The following is a 14304-nucleotide window of genomic DNA, read 5'->3' on the forward strand; positions in this document are numbered from 1 at the left end:
GGGGAGAGCAGCCCTCACTCATTTTAAATGACTAAGGGCTGCCCTCCTTCGCCACTGTCCAACATACATTGATGCCCCATATACTGGTCACCCCCACAATAATAACAATCAGAGCTGCACCAATCACACTTAAATCTCACACACACACACACACACACACACAAAGACTAATAACATTCCGACTCACCATCCCCACACCCCCAAAGTAGTCAGAGAGCTTGTCCCCCCCAGCAACCATTTTCAGTCTCACCACTCCTTCCCCCAATGCCCCAAGTAGTCAGCTGATTTCACTTCATAACCAGCCTCCCCTATCCTCCAAGCAATCACATTCAGGCTGATCATCCCCCAACCCCAATCTGGTCACAGTGCTCATTCCCCATCCTCCCAAGCTCACAATCCTGCCCCTAGTCCCAGTCTGGTCACATGCTCATTCCCCCATCTCCCCAAGCTTACCTTCTTCTCTCCACCCCAAATCTTGCCATACTCTCATTCCCCATCTCCCCAAGCTCACCATCCTGCCCCCAGTCCCAACCTGGTCACATGCTCTTTCGCCCCATCTCCCAAGCCCCCCCCCCCCCCAAAAAAAAAAAATCTGGTCACAGTGCTTGTTCCCCCCATCTCCCCAAGCTCATCTTCCTCCCCCCACCCCAAATCTAGTCACATGCTCATTACCCCATCTTCCCAAGTTCAACCTCCTCCCCTCCACATCCAATCTGGTCACAGTGCATGTTTTCCCTTCATCTTAAGCTCACCATCCTCCTCCCAACCCTCAGAACATTTAAATACTTTCCTTCATGTGTGGCAGTCCTGAGGAGGCATCCAACAAATGGTGACAAGACTGAAAAGTCTTTCTGTTGTCTGGTGACAGCTGGAGTGCCAACAGAACGTGGACTGCGTGTCACCTCTGGCATGTGTGCCACTGGTTGTTAACCCCTGATCTAAGACTTTCTAATTTGACAATGCCTGTAATGGTACAAGACTATACATTGAGGAACTTGTGCAGTCTTATAAAATAAACTTATATTAATTACTCATGATTTTCAAGATCTCTGCTTGCTATTATTCAATAGGGAGCTTTTTTTTGTAATTCAAATAGATGAAAATCTGTCCAGGTAATGTTATGGACATTGAGATACTAAGCTCATGACAATTACAGTAGAGATGTCAGAGATCTGTCTACTAAAGGGTCAAGCACCTGTGTACAAAACAGGATCAATTCTTTATCCACTGGAATTAAAAAATTTCAGAAAATGTTACATAAATCGATAGTACAAGCAAATATAAGAAACTTTGTAATATATCCTATCAGAGAACAGGCTTCTTTCTCACCACTCTCCAATCCTAAACTAACATTCTCTGCTAAGTCCATCTTGATAGAGAGAACTAACGTTGATGACACGATGCCCACAGAAGTCTATAGAGAAGGGAGAGGAAGAAAGGCTGAGCTGCTAGAGGGAGAAAATACATTTTTCTTTAGTAACATATTGTTATGGACAGTAGCTGTGGACCCAATGTACCAACTAAACAGTTTGACTTTTGACTAGTCCTAAGGGCATCATTCCGGTGATCCCATGGTTTTCAACCTTCAAACCCTTATTAGGCATCTGTTCTTTGCTGCAGGCGACTCGCCAGGCTGCTACCTTTTGGAATAGTCCCGGGAGTTGGCAGCTGACCCACGGGAGTGGTATCTGACTCAGGCAATACTCAGTCAGGAAACATGCCAAGGTCAGGGCAGGTACAGTTTGTGCATATCCATGGAACAAAGCCAAGGTCGGGGCAGGCAGAGCTTGAGCATATACATAAAACAAGTCCTGTTCAGGGGAGTCAGCAGAGAATCAGAGTGCAATACAACAGAGAAGTTTCACAGAATACTAGCCCCAATACACAAGGTGAGATGAAATAGCTGGACAGCAGCAAACAGGGGTTGCCAGAGTAACATATATATTAAAAAGTTTTATATATTCACCTGTACTATTGATTTATAAAACTTTTGGCTAAGATCAAGTGTAGTTTCTGTTATTATCAGTCTGCCTTGACTTGCCGGCCTAGGTCCTTTGGGTACCCCCTACATTCTGTCTTTGAGCATCGTTGATTAAATTCAGCATCAGCTCACTGCTGCTTTTGGGTGTAGGGCTATTCCCCGAGGAACAAGAATGTTCTGGTCTCTGACCTCCTCTTGGCCTGTGGCTTAATTTTCTTGGTGTACGACGTTAGTTAGTGCTTACTTGGATCTCGACAGTCGAAGACGACTATTGGAAAATTTTCTCCGACTGCGATCACTCTCCGAAGACTCAACTGGGAACCCCGACGACGAAGACTTCGGCCCCAGGGAGCCCCGACGAGGAATAGAAGCTTGGCAAAAACCCTACCTGGAAAAAAGCTCCGCCCAGCAAGGGGAAGATCTGCATAGCCCCTCTGAGGCAGAAGGGATGCTTTGCGAAGATTCTCCAGGGAGAGGAAGGCAGGAAGAAGGAATAAGCCATGGCCTTAACCTCAACCTTTAAGCCTCCCAAGAACAAGAAGAATAACACAGATCAAGAACAAGGAAAAGCCACATCATAGGCTCCTGACCCGGCAGCGCCCGTTCCTACCAGGCAATATGCAGGCAAGAAGCATTGCCCCCCGCCTCTAGAGCTATGGATGAGGCAGACAGTCATCCAGAAGCTAATGGAAGTGGACGGGAAAGTGCCAGACATGAGTCAGGACGTGTTTGGCAAGAAGATGGTCCTGGAACAGGGATTCTCCAAACCATAAGTGGTGAGCATCCATTCGTTCTTTGCAGGGATGTTCTGGATTACTTTTGCCTCCATGGCCATATGTAAATGATACTGAGAGATGTTCAAAGCAGCAAGACAGGAATCCCCTTTCAAGCACTTCATGGGCAGCTATCCTGTCCAGAAGGAAGAGAGGAGGGTGATCGTCTCCATGCGGAACCCACACATCCCAGGCAAGGATATCGTCACATACCTGAAGTGCTTCTGTACCGTGTGAGGGACCCCACCACATCTTGAGATAAAGACAAATCCAGCCAGTGCTAGCTGCTAAAGGTCAGCGTTGCTGCGGGGAGGAGTGAAACTCCACGAGAACAAAAGTGAAAGTAAATCCCGGCAACTGCTTGGATATGCTGAATCTTCTTCTTTTTATTTATTTTATATAAGAGGTAACAACCTCTTATATAAAATAAGAAATAAAAAGAAGAAGATTCAGCATATCCAAGCAGTTTCCAGGATTTACTTTTACTCCCACCACATCTTGGACGGAAACAGCTTCTGGAGCAGCAAGTGGTCTGTCATCATCCACCTACTTGTCGTAGATGGTTCCTGGGCGGGAGAGCCGGTTAGACTCATCAATGTGTACGCTTTCCCATACAAGGATGAGCAACTGGAGCTTTTCCAGGCCCTACGACTGCAGCTCGCTATCACTAGTGCCGTAGTGATGGCCGGGGACTTCAACTGCACGATCGAGGAGGGCGGCCAGAGCTCTGGCACTTCAAGCAAGTTAGATGTCACTTCCAACCTGCTTATTGAGATGGTGACTGAAGCATCCTTGCAGGACGTTGTGGGCTCCATGGGGAAAGGCTCCATTAATTATACATGGAGCCGACCCGATGGCTCACTCCGTTCTCGGATAGACTTCTGGGGTCATTTATCAAACTGGTGTAAAGTAGAACTGGCTTAGTTGCCCATAGCAACCAATCAGATTCCTCCTTTCATTTTCCAAAGGAGCTGTCCAAAATAAAAGGTGGACTCTGATTGGTTGCTATGGGCAACTAAGCCACTTCTACTTTACACCAGTTTGATAAATGACCCTATTCGTGTTTACCTCTCGGGCAGTCAGGCGGTGTAGGCACTCTATGATCCCTTGCTTCTTCTCTGATCACAGAGCCATTCAGGTCCAGTGCATCCTTGGGAATGGGTTCCCCCTGGCCTCGGATCCTGGAAACTGAACTGCGCTCTGTTGAATCGGGAGGACGTGCTTGTGGAGCTTAGAGAGGTCTACATAGCTTGGTGGAATGACAAATGCTTGTTTAAACAGACTAATGACTGGTGGGAGACTGTTAAATTCCAGTTTAGTTGTTTCTTTCAGGCCAAACAACAATAACAGGTGTGTGAGAAGAAGAGGGCTTTCAGAGAGCTGCAGTGTGAGCTGCGGTCCCTGCAAGACCTTTACCAGTGCGGCTGGAGCGTTAGAAAGGAGCTGGAGGAAACTAAAAGGAGCCTGAAAAGACACATTGAGGAGGAATCCAAGTGAATCATCTTCCGCTCCAAAGTGGAGAACCTGGAGAAGGGTGAGAAGTATAACTCGTTCTTTTTGAGGAAACTCCACACCGGCCACACGCCCGTGAATGAACTTCGAGTCAAGGATGGCAACATACGATCAGGGAAGGAAGAAGTGATGGGAGTCATCACAGACTACTACAGCGACCTCTAATCCCTGAATAACACCGACCCGAAAGCCGCCGATAAATTCCTGTCAGGTATCACTAACCATCTTGACCCTGCGGGTGCGGAGACCATGGATGACCCTCTGACGGTGGGGGAGGTGCTTTCTGCCGCTAGATCTTTTAGGTCTGGCAGGACCCAGGGCAGTGACGGCCTCCCAGCGGAGCTCTATGTAGCACTAGGGGATCTGGTCTGTCCAGACCTGCTGGAACTCTATGAGTAGATGGTGGTGGAAGGTAGAATGCCCCCATCGCTGAGGAAAGGAATGATCACGATCTTGCATAAGCTGAAGGGGGAGAGATGTGACTTGAAAAACTGGCGTCCCATCTCTCTCCTGAATGTGAACTACAAGATCCTTGCCAAGGTGCTAGCCAAACCTGCTGAAGGTTGTCATATGCAGAATCGTCCACTTGGATCAGACCTGCGGCATTCCTGGCCACAGGATTGCAGACAGCCTCGCTCTCATGAGAGACACGGTACAATACATCAAAGACCGCTGTGTACACTAGTGATGAGCAGCAGGGGCAATATTCAAATTTGTGATATTTCGCAAATATTTTGTAGAATATTTGTCATATTCGCGAATTCAAGATTATATTCTTGATTGCGACAATCAGCAATGTAATATTCACGTAATGCGCGTGAAATACAGGCGTGGGTCTCTTATGCTACATTTTTCAAGTTGGTATAAGTTTCTTGAGACTGGAGAAAATGGTTGGCACGGCAGAACATTAGAATAACTTTACATGCAGATTGAGTGCTCCAATATATTTGCTCTTGCGAATTTTCGGCAATTAATGATGCGCATATTTTTTCACAATACGTGCGACTTGTGACATCACAGCACTATGTCTGTAGCATGTATGTATGTTATTCGCAATTTAAATTCGCTATTCCAATATTTTCGCTAAACACTAGTGTACACACTGCCCTGGTCAGTCTTTAAACGAGTGTCTCATGAATTCATGGGCAAGGCTTTGTGTAAGCTGGGTCTAGGCAGGAGGTTCTGTTCGTTTGTTAACCTGATGTACCTTGACATTTGCAGCATGGTGCTGGTGAATGGCTGGAAGACTGACCCCTTTACGGTCCGCTCTGGGGTCAGACAAGGCTGCCCTCTTTCACAACTCTTTTTTGTTGTGTTATAGAACTCTTCGCAGAGTCTATCTGGCAGAATGGAGAGATCAGAGGGACCACCGCACCAGGACCTGGACACTGGGGTCAAGTGCTCGCTGTACATGGACGACGTGACCGTCTTATGCGCTGATCGGCGTTCGGTGACTGCACTCGTCCAGACCTACGAGGAGTTTGGACAAGTTTCAGGCACCAAAGTCAACTGCGGGAAGTTGGAAGACATGCTCTTCAGGGACTCTCTGCCATCAAATCGGAATTCATCAAGATCCTGGGAGTCTGGTTCGGGAAGGAAGGCATGGCCCTCATGTCTTGGGAAGAACGCTTGGCCAAAGTCAACCAAAGAATTGGACTGTGGAGCCTCAGATAACTCACGATTGAGGGCAAAGCACTCGTCCTGCATAACAAAGTTCTGCCTTTCTGCCTGTGCTACAGTACACCGCACAGGCATGGCCCCCTCTCACCACCGTTTCCAAGGCCATCACCAGGACTGTTTCGCTTTGTTTGGGGATCCAAGATGGACAGAGTGAAGTGAGCCATCATGTACAAAGAGCCTCGCAAGGGCCCACTTTACTGTGGATCGCCTTTATTTGTGACAGCGTTCGTCGGACTCTGAGAACAGCCAATGGCTCTGCGGGCAAGGCTATTTGTCACTTCTTCCTCCTGCCCTTCTGGAGGGGTCTGGGCTGGGAAAAGTGGGACAATTCCATCCCTTACAACTGGCACGCTCCCTGGTATTACTGAGATGTCGTCAAGTTTGTGAGGGAACACCAACTGGAGGGCCTCAAGCCCGACTTGTTGAATCCAAAGACTATCCACAAGCTCACCAGAGCAAAGGATGCGGTGGAGTCAATTCCAGGGATCCATGACGACACCGTAGAGACAGTTTGTTAACAGGTTAACCTATGGGCACAAGGACTTGTCATGGATTGCCATACAGGGAGGACTGCCAATTCGGTCATTCATGCACGCCTGCAACCAGGTGCCCTTTCAAGGAGGAAACATTGTACCACCTGTTTTGGGAGTGCCCCTTTACGCAGGGCCTGTTGGATGCTCTGGACATTAACTCAAAGATTCTGTGCACAGGAACAGCCTGCAATACACTTCGGTGTTGTACAGACTATTTCCTGGGATTCATACTGTTGAGGCCATCCAGGAGGCCTGGCACCTTATGAACTGTTTTAAGGATGCTATATGGGTAGCCAGGAACCGGCTTACGCTCAGGAGGGAGAACACGTCCGTCCTGAACTGCCATAGGCTTATCCATAGTCTGCTGCGGGATTACAACATCTTGTACGTCGAGGACTAAACCCCTCTCCTTCTGCCTCCCCCCATATTTGTTTCGGTCTTCTCAATAAAGCTTTGGGCATGTGATTTCCCCTCCCATCCCCCTCCTTTCATCACTGTCTAAATGCTTTGTTGGAAGGTTTTGTGATTGAATAGGTATGCTAGTGTAGCACGCATTGTGATGTATAGTGTAGGTTAGCCTGTGCTTTACATAACAATGCCATGCTCGCAAAGAAGAAGTAATCCACGCTGCGTCACAGTACTAAAGTATGTATGTATGAAAATTGTAATAAAGGTGTTTTCAATCAAAAGCTGATTTATACAACATGTGTTGAAAGTATGGTGACCGTTTAACATTGCTATTGAATGTCAGCCAACAGAGATTTAAAAAACTAAGAAATTGATATAGAATATTTAGCAAAATTTTATAATTTTTCACTGTAAAGTGAATTACAATTTTGTTGAAACTGTAATACTTTCAGAATCCCTGAACAGCATGATAACCTGCAACAGGTAGTCTTCTATGCATTCCAGTTTGATGTATGTGATTCTATAGCACTTCAGGGCTATAAAGCGCCGTCTGTTCAAAAGACACAGTAAGGGACCAGTGGAAAGGGACCACTTCCCATTAAAATGCCATTTTGGATGAGTTGCTTTCTACAGTCAATAAATAATTGTGACTGCTGTTTGATTGGCGCCATACTCCTCGAAATCCTAATGATGGAAGTATTTCCTGAAGGTGACAGCAATAAAAGGGATCAAGAATAAAGCAAACACAACAACACTAGATGAGCAGCATAATTATTTTGCACTAAGCCTAGATTCCACATTACACATTCTGCTGTGCTTACATGTTTCATTGAACTTAGGTGGCAGCTTGCGGCACTGGCCCCTAAAGAAGTAGGTTTTATTTAAAAGAAATTCAGTGACACTGTCTTCGTTTTCTGATAATTGGAGCTCAGGAGAGATACTGAAGCTCTACAGTGTCACCCTAAGGAAAGTCTGAGTCATTCCTAATGAATGGAAACACATGCAAAATAGTACCCTTATCCTTTCTATAGCAAGACAAAGTCTGCCTCACCAAAATACCACAGGGAGATGCTACAAAGTATTTGTATAATGGAACAAGGGATTTAACGCAATGCTGGCGCACTTAATTTGCACAAATGGGTAAATCCACTTGCCATCATCACAGCTTATATTTATGTATGTGCTTGTCAACTGGGATTTTGGTTAAAGTTCAGAAGCATTTAAATGTAAATATGTCTTCTGCTTTTAACAAATATGACAAGTATTGATGACATTTTACTGGTCCCAGTAGTAGTCTTTAAAAAAGAATAATCAAATGGTTTTATAATGCACGGTTAAAAAAAGAATATACCTAGAATCAGACTCATTCACTTCAATGGAGCTGAGTAGTAATAAAAGACACAACCCATGGATAGTGGTGGTGTTTTTGGAAGACAGTAACCATTCTTGAATAGTATTTTGCTTTTAATATATATGTTTTAATATATAACTTTTAATCGCCCATGTTCCAGCAACATTTAAGTTCTATCAAAAGTCCTGTGATAGGACTGCAACGTTGCCGGAACATGGGCGAATAAAAGATGTGGCACATTGAATTGTTACAGGAGTGCTGTAGATTTCTTCTTATATTGTTTTGGATACCTGGTCGGGATCAAGAATGCAGGCACCCATATTTTTAATGGTTTTGAACAGCTTTTTAGGGATACTGCCTTTCTGCTACAATGGCATGCAAAAGTTTGGGCACTATGGTCAAAATGATTGTTACTGTGAACAGTTATGGCTACTTTCACATCTGCATTTTTAATTCAGGTTTTAAGATCTGGCAGAGGATCAAAAAAACAAAATTAAATGGATCAGTTTTCCCCCATTCATTATCAATGGAGACAAATTAAACAATTTCCAAAAGGAAGAAAGTTTAAGCTGAAACACATTATCCTGCTGAAAAACATCGGTTGGATGTCCTGCCATGAGAGGCAACACATGTGGCAGTAGAATGTTCTGCACAAATCGCTAAACCTGCTAATGTCCCTTGTATCACTACTAGGGGTAACTGACTGTCATATCCGATAGCTCTTCAGATCTTCACACTAGCAGTTGGGAAAGTACATCAGTCCATAGCAAAGGCAGGGTTGAAGAGCTCACCAAAAGGTCTCCATACTCAAACCGATAGTTGTAGGATCCCGAACAGAACCTCGATTAGTTGCTAACAACAATAAGGTTCCAGACCGTAGCAGTCAGGGTTTCGTGTTTATGGCACCACTGCAAACAAAGGAGACAGTGGCGGGCTGTCAATGGCAAGACATGAAATGAATACTGTGACATCAAATTGCCTTCTGCAAGATGCCTGGAAATGGTCTAGGCAGAGACAAGGGTCTGTAATGCAGGTGCCATCTGTGTCTGGATGATAAACAAGAAACCTGTGGAAGCTGCATGTGCGTTCCTGCAGATGAAACGATAAGGTGGTTTCTCCATTGGTGGTCAGTATGGATCATCCAGTCACGTGTGCTTGCCCTCATGTAACCACTGCTCCCAACAGATCCTAATAGCTAGGTCAGAATGGCCTAGATGTAGGGCAATTCGTCGAAATGACCCTCCTGCTTCTCTCATTCCAATGATTTGCTCTGTCAACTGGACAGAATGTCTTTGAGTGCATCGTAGAGGCATGTCTAGCAGTGAACGATCTCTCACCAAGAGGTACACTACCTAAAAGTATCCTCTGAGAGCCTTTTTATAGGGCATTGGGGGAAGCATTTTTATGCCCTCTTGTGGCAGGGCCCAGTGTCTAACCAGGCTATACATGTAATCGTTTAAATATATGTTTGAGACATAACTGCATGCCAAGTTTTGCAGCAATCCAACATCTCTATGTAGGTGTACTATAAAATCAGTCTACCTATTACAAGATTATAGGCACAGAGTTGTGTTCTCCTAGTATTTCCCAAAATGTATTCTTGTCAATTAATTTTTTATGTAAGGAGATATAGAAGTTCTACTATTATTGCAGAATTATGGAAGCACAGAATACATGAGTGGATTCTTATCAATTATATCATCTAGTGCAGGGATCAGCAACCTTCGGCACTCCAGCTGTTGTGAAACTACAATTCCCAGCATGCTCTATTCATTTCTATGTGAGTTCTTAGAAGAGGAGAGCAAGTATGCATGCTGGGAGTTGTAGTTTCACAACAGCTGGAGTGCCGGAGGTTGCCTACCCCTGATCTAGTGTCTATATATACTCCTCAATACTGAAATTGCAACATCAAGAAGTACAGGCCATAAGGCTACACAAATTGAGGAAATAGGTGTCACTAAGATTTTCAAATGATCAAATTTTCAAGCACCTAGCTCTAATCTGTGGCATGTAGGAGGGACACAAAAGCAAAGTTTTTTAGCCAATGAAACAGCAAAAATTAGAGTAAATCATGTGGGATGATTGTGCAATGCCTCCTGTTTGTCAACATGGCAGTTATCACCACTTGTCACTAACTGAGAGGGACAGATTTCTTGAACCGAGAGCACTTGGTTTATCACTCCAGCAGATCACTATGGGGCACATTTATTAAGACCAGCATTTTAGACGCCGGTCTTAATAAAGCCCAAAGTTGGAGGTGGATCCGCCACAGTCAAGTAGAGGCGCAGGCCTCTCCATTACTTCGGCGCATCCAGTGCTAGTTCTAAATGTCAGAAGCTTCCGAGCTGTCTCACATTTAGCTGTCTTTTTGCTGCGAACTTTGCACTTTCGCAATTCAACGAACATGCAATCATATGGCGATGTCCGTCTGCGCCGTATTCTTTTGCAATGCGCCGAACTTTCACCCATGACATACACCTCAGGTGGTACAGGACAGCCAATTGAGACGTTTCAGCACATGGACACACCCCAACCCTATTGCAGAACCCGATCTGGCAGCCATTTTACATTCTGTGTTTTGCCAGTGTAGGGAGAGGTTGCTTTGTGGAGCAGGGACAGACTGTTAGGGACACCAAACACTAGCTAATAGGGCCACAAAAGTTATTTTAAGGACTGGTATAGGTGTGGTATCGATAGGTGTGATATAATTATAATATACTTTCTAACATAGAAAGTATATTATAGTGAATTTGTATTGTGCAGCAGTTGTGTGCAGTTATGCTGAAATACCTCAGCTATATAGAGGGACAAATGCTATTGGAATAACTAATTGCAACTGATGTCATATACCTGTTGCCCCCCCCCCCCAAAAAAAAAAAAAACTGATTAAGGGGTGTGATATACCTATAATATACTTTCTAACATAGAAAGTATAAAGTGCATTTGTATTGTGCGCAGTTGTGTGCGGTTCTGCTGCGATACCACAGGTATATAGAGGGACAAGCACTATTGGAACAACTATTTGCAATGGGTGTGATATACATGTTGCTCCAAAAAAACTTATTGAGGGGTGCAATATACCTGCTTCCACTAAATACTGATTAAGGGGTTTGATACACCTGCTTCCACCAAATATTGATTGAGGCCTGCAATATACCTGCTTCCACCAAATATTGATTAAGGGGTTCTATATACCTAATTCCACAAAATACTGATTAAAGGTTTTTTATATACCTGCTTCCACAAAATACAGATTGAAGGGTGCGATATACCTGCTTCCACCAAATATTGATTAAGGGGTTCTATATACCTGCTTCCACAAAATACTGATCGAGGGGTGCGATATCCCTGCTTCCACAAAATACTGATTGAGGGGTTTGATATACCTGCTTCCACAAAATAAAGATTGAGGGTTGCGATATACCTGCTTCCACAAAATATTGATTAAGGGTTCTATATACCTGCTTCCACAAAATATTGATTGAGGCCTGCAATACACCTGCTTTCACAAAATACAGATTAAACGGATTGATATACCTGCTGCCACCAAATATTGATTGAGGCCTGCGATACACCAGCTTCCACAAAATACTGATTAAGGGTATTGATATACCTGCTTCCGCAAAATACAGATTGAGGGGTGCGATATACCTGCTTCCACCAAATACTGATTAAGGGGTGTTATATACCTGCTTCCACAAAATACTGATTGAGGGGTGCGATATCCCTGCTTTTACAAAATACTGATTAAGGGGTTTAATATACCTTATTCCACAAAATACTGATTGAGGGGTTTGATATACCTGCTTCCACAAAATACTGATTGAGGGGTGCAATATACCTGCTTCCACCAACTATTGATCAAGGGGTTCTATATTCCTGCTTCCACAAAATACTGATTGAGGGGTGCGATATACCTGCTTCCATAAAATACTGAATAAGGGTTGTGATATACCTGCTTCCACAAAATATTGATTAAGGGGTTCTATATACCTGCTTCCACAAAATATTGATTGAGGCCTGCAATACACCTGCTTCCGCAAAATACCAATTAAACGGATTGATATACCTGCTTCCACCAAATATTGATTGAGGCCTGCGATACACCAGCTTCCACAATATATTGATTAAGGGTATTGATATACCTGCTTCCACGAAATATTGATTGAAACCTGCGATATACCTGCTTCCGCAAAATACTGATTAAGAGGTTTGATATACCTGCTTCCACAAAATACAGATTGAGGGGTGCGATATACCTACTGATTAAGGGGTTCTATATACCTGCTTCCACAAAATACTGATTTAGGGGTGCGATATCCCTGCTTTTACAAAATACCGATTAAGGGGTTTGATATACCTGCTTCCACAAAATACTGATTGAGGGGTGCGATATACCTGCTTCCACTAAATATTGATTAAGGGGTTCTATATACCTGCTTCTACAAAATACTGATTACGGGGTTTGATATACCTGCTTCCTTTGAATACTGATTAAGGCCTGCGATACACCTGCTTCCACAAAATGCTGATTAAGGAATTTGATATGCCTGCTTCCACCAAATGCTGATTGAGGTCTGCGATATTCCTGCTTCCACAAAATACTGATTAAGGGAATTGATATACCTGCTTCCACAAAATACTGATTAAGGGGATTGATATGCCTGCTTCCACAAAATACTGATTAAGGGGATTGATATGCCTTCTTCCACCAAATATTGATTAAGGCCTGCGATACACCTGCTTCCACAAAATCTGATTAATGGGTTTGATATACCGGCTTCCACCAAATACTGATTGAGGCCTGCGATATACCTGCTTCCACAAATACTGCTCTTCTCTAGGGACTTTGGCACAGGCTCATTTTTAAAATGACAGGCAGAGGAAGAGAAAAGCCATTCCGCAGGGGTGGTAGGGGTCGGGCAGGTGCACCAGATCGGAGCCTAAGTGGGAAGTTGGAGAAGGTGCGTGCGATTACCTCAAAGGACGCACCAGAGTTGGTTGAGTGGCTCGCTCAGCCTTCCGCTTCTACAACCTTCTAATCCTCTGTATCTGCACCCTCCTCACTCTCTGCACCCCCAAAGACACCACCACCACCATAGCCCCGCCACTCGAGTCAGAGGAATTATTTTCCCATCCATTCCCCGACCTTACCAATGCGCAGCCATTCTTGGCATCAGATGAGGTGGAGGAGCTAGCAACTGCCGCCACCCAGCAGTCTGACGACAGTACCCAGATCAGCCCAAGGAAGGTGGTCCCCGCTGTTGCTGCCTACTCCGAGATCTCTAATGTCAGTGGTGGTGAAGGTGATGATGATGACGTGTCGATGGACGTTACGTGCGTACCCACACAAGAGGAAGAGTAGGGGAGTTCAGAGGAAGAGATGGAGCAGCAGATAGCGAGGAGAAGCAGGAGGAACTCACAGTGCACAGGAGGCATAAACCAAACTGCTAATGTATCTAGAGCGAGCCATCCACCATGCACGGTCGCATCTTGCACTCCAAGGATGCCGGCACATGGCTCCACAGTGTGGGCTTTCTTTAACATGTCAGCTGCTGACAATAGTGTTGCCATCTGCAGCCTGTGCGCATAAGTCGCAGTAAGCCCAACACTCACCTAGGGACAACTGCCTTAAGAAGGCACTTGGCCTCCCATCACCGAGCCCAGTGGGAGCAATGCCGTCAGAACCCACAAAGCCCCACTCCCGGTGTTCCACATCCTGCCTCTTCTCCTTCTCTTCCCATTTGTCCTCCACTCCACCTTCCACCGTGCCATCGTTGCATTCATCTGGCAGAAGGCAGGCTTCCGTGGCCCAAATGTTTGAGCGTAAAAAGTTGATGATGCTGGATAACCCTCTTGCCCAACAGCTGACTGCTGGCTTATCCAAACTGCCAGCCTGCCAACTACTGCCATATAAACTGGTGGACTCGGAGGCACACCGCAATGGAAAGTCCCCGGAAGGAAATATTTCTCCCAGGAGGGCATCCCAGAGCTATATGGCCACGTTCAGCGGCAAGTGAATATATCTTTCGCACACAGTGTCGCGCCAAGATACATCTGCCCACT

The 14304-nt window shown here is 45.0% G+C and overlaps 1 protein-coding gene across 1 annotated transcript in view; it reads left to right on the plus strand.

Annotated features, from left to right (window-relative positions):
* The window catches only part of DOC2B (double C2 domain beta), an 895105-nt gene that overhangs the window by 743734 nt on the left and 137067 nt on the right, over positions 1-14304 (plus strand). The window lies entirely within an intron of this gene.

The sequence above is a fragment of the Bufo gargarizans genome, chromosome 3 (assembly GCF_014858855.1).
Source record: "Bufo gargarizans isolate SCDJY-AF-19 chromosome 3, ASM1485885v1, whole genome shotgun sequence".
Lineage (NCBI taxonomy): Eukaryota > Metazoa > Chordata > Amphibia > Anura > Bufonidae > Bufo > Bufo gargarizans.